This window comes from Phoenix dactylifera, chromosome 2, assembly GCF_009389715.1.
Source record: "Phoenix dactylifera cultivar Barhee BC4 chromosome 2, palm_55x_up_171113_PBpolish2nd_filt_p, whole genome shotgun sequence".
In the NCBI taxonomy this organism is placed as follows: Eukaryota; Viridiplantae; Streptophyta; class Magnoliopsida; order Arecales; family Arecaceae; genus Phoenix; species Phoenix dactylifera.
The window spans coordinates 24,867,769-24,877,262 of NC_052393.1; positions in this window are offsets into that span (position 1 = coordinate 24,867,769).

Genomic DNA, 9,494 nt, shown 5'->3' on the forward strand with positions numbered 1-9,494 from the left:
GTTTACATCACCCTGATTCGTAAAAAGCTGCCTGATGAGACAAAAGGAGAAGGTCAAGCAAGTACATCTCAGTTTCTTGGATTTCTTGGGCTGTTTAATCTTTTGATCTTTCTTCCTATTGCTCTACTGTTGAGTTTTACGAAGCTAGAGCCTTTTCAGAAGTTTACATGGAAGCAATTTGGTCTTATTGTTGGAAAAGGTTCGTGTCACTTTTGTCACTTTCTCAGTTATACATATGATAGTTTGTTGCATACTATTTATCATGAATTATTATTTTTGGTTATTACTAAATAATTTTTTTTTTCTTAACGCCAGAAGTTAATCATCATATAATATTTTTCTGATTTGGTAGACATATATACTAAATTTTGCAAGCAGGTTTTCCTTAAAAATTCTGCAAGCAGCTCAATCTGTATATATTCAATTTTTGATTGAAAGATTCTAATTGGCAAGACAAGTGAAAAAAAAGAATTACAGGCTATGATTATAAATGATCCGCTGTTTAGCACATTAATGGTTTTTTCCCTTTTGTTTTGTTTTGGTGCAACTCCATCCCACAGAGCATGACATAGTTTCAGCCTCCTAGGGAGGCTATCCATAGTCAAAAACTACACCAGGTATATAGATTATGTCATTAACTAGCTCATATAAGAAATGCATCTCTTTGCCAAACAATGCTAATATATTCTTAAGTGATCAATAGGTAAAAATTCTCATTTTGTATTAATTTTATCTGCAATAATAGAAACAGTTTACTAATTTGTTGGGAAGTGCAACCTTGGAAGTTCTAATAACTGCATATGGTTTGGAATTAGTTTTACCGATATAGCAAAGTTGAGAGAAAAGTGTATTTACAATTTCTATTTGTTGTCACCAGTCCAAATATATGGAAATGGACTAGATTGTTATAGATTCTCTGTAAGGTTATATGAAACCATACTATCAACAATTTGGTTGAACCTTATATTCTACAAAGTTAAGAAATTTGACAGTAGATTTACTATGATGGGAGGAAATAATATATCTTATGCACTATAGTATAAAAATTTATAGATTAATATATCTTGTACTCTATATATCCTATGATTTGCTCAATTATCTTCTTATCTAATTCTAAAAGCCTACTTTCATAATATTAGTAGTAAGTTGATTCTTGCAGATCTTTATTATAAGTAACCAAATAATCTTTGTCTTTTATATGCTTTTTTGTTGTCCTAGATCCTATTCAAATATTTGTTCCTATTAAATTGTATCTTATGCTTCATGGCTAGCCCCTCTGGCAACTCCCCGTTTATACTTCCATTCATTGCCTTTGGTTTAACCCCTCTTTTGGGCACCTCAACCCATAATTAGGGCTTTTATGTTGTCCTTAAGTAGTGCATGACAATATGAGCTGGTTTTGGTGAGAATTGGGTAATGGCTAGCTAGGTTATCACCACGATTGTGGTGATGAACAAACAAGGCTTATTTAGGTTTAGGGTGTCATATAGAAGTAACTTGACAAAGCGGTACACAATTAAATTGAGGTTCTATTGGAATTTTGATTGTAGATTGTAGAGCTCTAGTGGTTATGATGATACGAAGGAGACTCAATATTGCTTACTCACAAGAAACTTAATGGAAAGATAGAAAGTCTAAGATATTAATGGTAATTACAAACTTTTATATTTAGGGAAGGATAATAACAGTAATGGAGTTGGAATAGAAGTGGATGAGGGATAAAATTGTGATGTGAAAGGGAAAATTGATATTACTAAGAGACATCAAGTTAGTGCTAGACGAGGAGATTATTAGTGTAGTTAGCATTTGTGCATTGCAAGTAGGCTTTGTCAATAGTAAGAGATAGTTTTGGGAGGTGGTTGATGGATGTGTATAATATATTCTAAAGGGAAATGGGTAATTAAAGTTTGTTTCCTAAATGGGCGTTCAAGGAAGAGTAATATGGGACATGAGAGGGTACATGGTGGATATGATTTTGGTGATGAGAACTTTGTGGAAGATTCCATTCTTGAGTTTGCAGTATACATGATTTAACAATTGCAAAAAAGAATATTTTGAGAAGAAAGATGAACATTTAGGTACCCTTTAGAGTGGATAAATTTGTTACGGATAGATTACCTTGTTATAAAGAGAGGAGAACAATTAACAAGCAGGAGTTGTAATTTGATAGCAAGAGAAAACTTGACCGCTCAACAAAGGCTAGTCGTTTTAGATCTATATATTAAGTGCAAGAAGAAATGGATCAAACTAATTAATGCTCGGTGATTAGATGGTGCATTCTAAAAGGGTGAAAATGTTGCATATTTCAGGAATAAATTGTCATAAGAGGAAAACTATAAGTTAAAAACTGAACCAACTTGAACATGGGATTGGATGACTTATTATATTAGGAGAGTAGCTAGAGAAGTTTTTGGGGAGCCAAAGGACAATACACACACAAAAAAAAACTTGGTAATGCAATAATAATGTACAATAGGCAATAAGGCAAGAAGAATTTGTTTTAAAAAATGGAAAATTATGAATGATATTTAAGACTATGAAAGATATAAGAAGGCTACGAAAGATGCAGAAAGACTGGTAAGGCTGAATATATAGCATATGAAAATTCACGCGATAAACTAGATCCAAAGGAAGGTGAGAGAAATTTATAATATTGCTAAGCAAGAAGAGGAAATCCAAAGATATTGATTTATTTAGATCAAAGTGAGCAACGGGATCTTGGTGTAAGATGATGAATCTAAAGAAAGATGGAGATGCTATTCTCAAAATTGTTAAATGAGAAAATTATTAGAGAATTTGTATTCAAGAGGCACAATCAAAAGTTTTTTTGGATTTTCTTCATACAATTCATATAAAGGAGTCAAAGCTTTGAAAAAGATGCAAAAGCATGACATATTAGGGCTATACGAAATATCTATTGAGGTTTGGAAATCATGGGAGATATTGGTTTAACTTGGCTTGCAAACTTAGGCTAAATTTTGCATCACTTCCAGTTTTCAATTTTAGTTTTTAAAAAACTAAGGCTAATTTCAATTTTCTGAAAATCAAAAATCCAAAACTTGTTTGGCAGTCACTTGGGCTGTTTGGTGGCGGCAGCAGCAGTGGCTGGTGGTTGTGGGGGAGGCAACGGGCAAAGGACTGCAGGTGGCAAGTAAAAATAGAATTGGTGGTGGCAATGGTGATAGATGTGATGGTGCTTATAGGCGGTTATGGTTTTCATAAACTTTGAGAACTAGATTTTTTAGTTTCTATAATTTCTAGAAGCTGGGAAAGAGTTATCAAAAAACTGAAAATAAAAACTGGGTTACCAAACAACTTTCCTGTCTCAGATTTTTTTTTTTGAAAAAGAAATTGAAAATTGGAAACTATAACTAATGCCAAAGAGGGCCTTAGTTGATGAGATTTTGAAAACGAAGAAAATGCCAAACGATTGGATGAGTATAGTGGCACCTGTGTATAATAACGACAAAGGTAATATATGTAATTGCTTCAAATATCAGGCAACTAACCTTATAAACCACTCAAAAGGGTAGTTGAATAAGGCTCAAGGAAAAAAATATGAATCTCAAACAACTAATCTGCTAATATATAGCACAAAATGGTCAAGGCCAGCTTCACCGACTCTCAAAAAAAAAATGAAGCCAGTCATCCTTCATGAACTCCTACAAAGCCATTGCTTTCCTCTAAAAGAATAGACTAAACCATTTGGTTAATTGGGATGGCATCAAAGCCATCCATCTATTGTAAGCACGTGCTAAATTCTAGAGGTCAGTGATACAGGTTATCCATTTTGCACGTAGACAATTAATAGAAAAGTATAGAGAAAAGGGAATAGGCTTTGTCTTTATTGACATGGAGAAAAAGCACTAAGAAAGGTAGTGGTAATCTTTAAGAAGTCTGTATGCATACATTGAATTCATTGAGGTAATTTATTCTAGACTCTGGAGTATTGACTAGCTGTGATACTTTTTGTGGTACAAGTGTTTTTATTATCATCGCAGGCTTACAAGTGATTTAAGTTGGGATGGGGGCCGTCCCGACCGTCCTATTCTTGTTCTTTTGAGAAATTGGGGTGTCGGACGGGCTCAAGACCCTTTGCACATGGGGCACTTCGCCCATCCTATGGTGGTCCTGCCTAGGATGGAGGGCGAAACGGGTGATCCTTGCCCCATCTTGGCTTTTGTGGCTTCGGTTTTCGGATCCATGGGCAAGCAACACGATCCTAGCCCCAACTACCTCCACGGCCAACATGTTGTGGCCCCTACTGAGGGCTGTCTTGCCAATGCTATTCTAAGGGCAGCACTTGGTGGTGATGCACGGTATTGCCATTGCTGTTGGCCTCACCACCCGGGGCCCCACTTTCATTCTCCTAATCAATTATGTCCCAATCAAGGTTTCTGACATGGTGACCAATGTGTAGATTATGGTCCACAGCATCTTCCTGCCATTCTAACACCTCATGGATCAGCTTGATTTTTCTTTTTCCCAAAGCAGAGTAGGATTGGGGCCCACGAAAGTCCAGTTTTGAGGCTTTGATACCTGTTGCATCTTAGCACTAAACTAGTTTATTGCTTCAGTGATCATTTTGTTTTTTTTTTCCTCCAAATGTTTGTGACCAAGTCCCACACTTAATATGCCCCTATTGAGGGCTACAAGCTCTAGTGCCTACTACCCAATGAACCGAGAGAGAGAGAGAGAGAGAGAGAGAGAGAGAGAGAGAGAGAGAGAGAGAGAGAGATGCAATTTAGGATTTCGATGTTTGTGCTTAGTTACTCAACACCGAAAAGCCCAGAATCAAAGAGATGTGCTGTTCTTTTTTTTTTTTTGCTATTAATTTGACCAAGAATAAAGAAAACGGGAGAAATCATGCCCTTTTAATGTTTGGCATGAACTATGATATGTTGTAGGGTAAGGGACCAACTTACAGAACTATTATATATTTATTTTTTATAAGATTATTTTTTTGGGATAAATTATTATAAAAAATAATGGAAAGATAATTTCAGGAGAAAATATAGCATGTTTAGATTATTATTATGGACATGTTGCTTGATTATTGCGTGTTTTGAATAAATTTCGAACATGTTCAGTAGCACCCAAACCTACAAAGAGAATTAATTTAAAATTATCCTTGCCAAATTGCTACTATTTAGGTTTGGAAAAACATATGAAACAACCATGGGGATGGATATGAATAGGATACATTGAATAAAACCAATTTAAACTAACACCTTATTTTTGAAGTCCAAAAATATTTTTAAAATAAATAAAACAATAAAACCTCTAAGAGAAATTAAAAGAAAAGAATATTAAAAAGGTATCCAAAGGAATACCAAGATGTCTGACCAGGATGGCCATTGGGATGGGGGTGGGATGGTGGCGCATCCCATTCCATGGGGAAATTGGTTAATGCCCCCATCCTAGGGATTTCAATATTGAGGCTTGCCTCAAGGATAATATCCATACTTTTAACACGAACAAAAGATGAACTTATGACTAATATTTAGGAAGGCATACAGTGGTGTATGTTGGTTTAATGCATTTACTCGTTGTTGTATGTATTTTCATAAACCCTTACCACCTCAAGCCCATTATCTTGGTAGGTCATCATTGGTCTTCCTGAACAGCTATCTAATTGATGGCAGACCGAGCTCTGATACCAAGCTGATGGCGCACGGGTTAATGAAGAACCTACTAATGATGGGTTAATGAAGAACTTGCTGATGATGGGAGTGCTGTGGAGAGGGCCTGGTGCGAAATTGGGGTTAATGGGCTCGAGAAGAATTAAGATGGGCCGTGGAATGGTGAACGGCCGGGCTGAGTCAAATTGGTCCCGAAGAAGGAATTTGTGGGGTGGCTAGGACCGGTTGTGGTCTGATGAAATCGGCTCAGATGATTTGGTGGGAGGAGGAGAAGGTGGCTCGGTTTGTGAGAGGAGTTGGAATAAGGTGGCTCGGTTTGTGGGTGTTGACCGAAGCCCTGGGGAGCTACGATTTGGGAGGGGGACGGAGGAGTGGGCGGCGGATAGGGTCGGCAGCCGCAAATGGAAGAAAGGAAGGGGCGGAGGACAGTGGGCTCGGCGGTAGCAATTGGAGGAGACGGGGCAAGGGCGACGACGACGGAGGTGGTGGAACACGGGCGGCGGCGGCAAAAAGGGGCGGCGACCGTGAGAGATGGGGCGAGAGAGGAGAGGCGCTCGGGCGGCGACAGCGGCTTGGCGTGCGATCACGGTGGCGCAAACGTGCGGCTTGGCGTGCGATCACGGTGGCGCAAACGTGCGGCTCGGCGGGAAGCTCGGGGCGGGGTGGCACCGGTGGACGCGGCGGGCGCCTCGGCGGCGACGGGAGGTGGAATGCGGTTCGGGCTTGGGTGGTGCGTTGGGCGGACTGAACTGGACCCTGGCTGGACATGGCTCTGGCCATGGCTTCACATCAGGGCTTCAGAAAGAAAGGAGGCTAATTTTCATTCATCATTCATCATTGCATAACCCTAAACAATGTACGCTCCAATATATTTATAGACTTAGAAAATGCAAAAGCCCCCCTAAAAAAAACTAATCTCACAAAAAGATCCTCAAAATAATGAAATACCAAAATAAGTCCTAAAGGCTGTCAAATAACAAAATACCCTAATAAACTCAAATAACATGAAATCAATCTAAAATAAAATCAAGCTGACTGAACTGGCTGAACTGATTGGACCCTGTAGCGACCGTAGACTCAAGTGACGGGTGACCTAGCGCTATTTCCTTGTTGCTGCAATTGTCTTGCTTCTTGTTTTTCATATTCCCTTATAATAATCTACATTGCTTCATATGTAATCCTAGACACTATTTGATTATGGAGTGCAACTATATACAATTATACATTATACAATAATAGGCAACCAATGTGTATGATGTGCCTCCACAAGCTCATAATGTACTATAGATGAAGGATTTGCATAGAAGATACCAAAAGCATTGTTGGATGCAAAGGAAAGTGAGAACAACCTAAACAAGAGGGACAAGAAGTGACCATCTATTCAAGTGCTCTGCTCATTCTTGAAACAATAAAGTTTCTGACAGTTTGGTTGGTATTTGGTTTGGAGTTTACCAGTTAATATAGTATGTAAGTCGTCAGCTAATCCCATGATGCCAAATAACCTTTTGTAATGGCGTGACCTCTACCGTGCTTCACCTTGCCTCTGGATTGGCAGATTAGTGACATCATAAGGGAGGTTAGAAAGATAGTAAGGGAGGCAAGAAAGATAGTCATTTTCAGAAGCTAATTACCAATAGTTACATGCTCTAAGAGAAACTAACTATACATGATCGGCTTGTTAACCATATAAGACTTTTGTAGAAGTCTGGAAAATTTGGTTGCCTCCAAATCTCTTTCTCAATATTTCAAGTACCTGGTTCTCTAGGATATCTCTGTAATTTCTTTTAGTGGCTAAATGGAATTTCCTTTGAGACTCAAATTATCAAAAAAGGGTGAACAAGAAAGAGAAATAGAGGTATTAAGGAAGACGCAAAAGCTTGTTGAGAAACACGGATCAACTGTATCACATACCTTGAACATCACAATTTCTTCTGAGCTCATGCTACTTGTGTTATTCTCCATCTCTAACTACAACAAGCCTTAAGGAAAAGGAAAAGCTACTGCTATTTTTTTTTCCTTTAATTCATTTTGACACGGCGGAATGTGCTTCTAGAGGGTGGCAATGTGAGTTAATAGATTAGAGATTATGGTGCTAATATGGATGTCTGGTATGACTATCTACCATGAAACCTGTTGTCTGAAACAATGCATTAAATTTGATTTCCACTAATTAGAATCAGTTCACACATCTGCAGTGCTTGTAATTTGTTTGCTGCAAAACTTCATCTGCTTTTGAAATGGGGAACTAAAATGTTCCAGTGCTCAGCGGTGCTTAGTATATCATCAGTAAATAGCTATAAGCTTGCTGTAGTCGAAAACACATGGTTCCACATGCTTGTCAGTTCTGTCCTGTCAGGTCCTGACTGGAGGATGAGTGACAATCTGAAAGATAGCCAAAGTTACATTTGTGGTTATACGTTTTATTCTTCCATGAGTCATTTAGGAGTCCAATTAGGATTGCTCAAGTCTTTAGTAGTTGTCCAGGCGAGCTCCTATATTGCTAGCTAATATGGTTTATGTATTTGTTAGGTACCTCTAATGGCAGTCTGTATGAATCTGCTGATCACAATATTATTATCATTTTCTAGCACATCATTTTGCATCATAAAAGGATAATATTGCATCGTGTTCAAATTATGCTAAATTATTCTATAGTTTTGAAATGGTCTTCAGGAGACAGTAGAGCACTGATTTCACTGATTTAAATTAATCCTCTTGTGCAGGTTTATTGGATAATGTGTTGAGCGATTACTTGTGAGCAAAGGCCCTCATTCTGACAACAACCACTGGAGCAACTGCTAGCCTTACAATTCAGGTTCCGATAGCTGCCATTGTTGACTCACTCGCTGCCGCTGTCATGGTTGGGTTTGCTGGAATCAACATTACCATCAGATGCTTGCAGCAGAACCCAAACAAGCCAAAAACTAGCAGTAGAAAGTAATGTCGTGTCTGATGATCATTTTGAACTGCCTATCGAGAGAAATAGGACTTCTGTTTCATAGTGCAATCAAATTTCTCTTCCATGGCCGTCTATAATTATTTCATTATTTTATAATTGCAAAATCAATATATATATATATAAAGAATGATATCCTAATTGAAGAAAAGATATTTAATCCAGGTTGTTTTTAAATATTTTTAACCCCTCAAACTACCCATTTTGTGGACATTATTAGATAAACATGATAGCACTCTTTGAACAATGATATTTTCTTTACTATTAGAACTTGTTGATTTTAGGTAAATTCTTAGTGTCTTGTTGGCTATTGTCATATTAAAAGTCAAAGTTGCTTGACTTGTAACCAATTGAGACATCTGAAATAAATTACGGGAGATCTTTGTTGATTTGCCACCGGTTTCATTTATTTTCAAAATTGAATTTTTTTTCTAATTTAAAATATAAAGTATTTGTATATTTGTATATTTAAAATATAAAATATTTGTGGAGTTAGTGATAGTGTTGGTGGTGGTAATCTAGTAGAGGTAGGGACTATGGTAGCAGTGATGCGGTAGAGATGACGTATTAATGGCATTCGAGTGTGGCGATGATAATAATGATAGGGGTGATGGCAATATAGCATAAATAGGGATAATGATGATAAATTCTTTTTGATATAAATAACGGTGGCAAAGGCACTAATGGTATTGGATGTATAAAAAACACAAGTTTCTTACTTTTCGAGGTATTAAAAATAAAAATTTATTATTTTTATTTTTTAGAAATAATAAAAATTATTTTTAAGAAATAAAAGATAGAAGAAGAGCACTTACTATGTTTTTTTTAAAGAAAAAATCTTGATTCCTGCATTTTTGTTTTTAAAAATAGAAAAAAGAGAGAAAAAGTGACGCCAA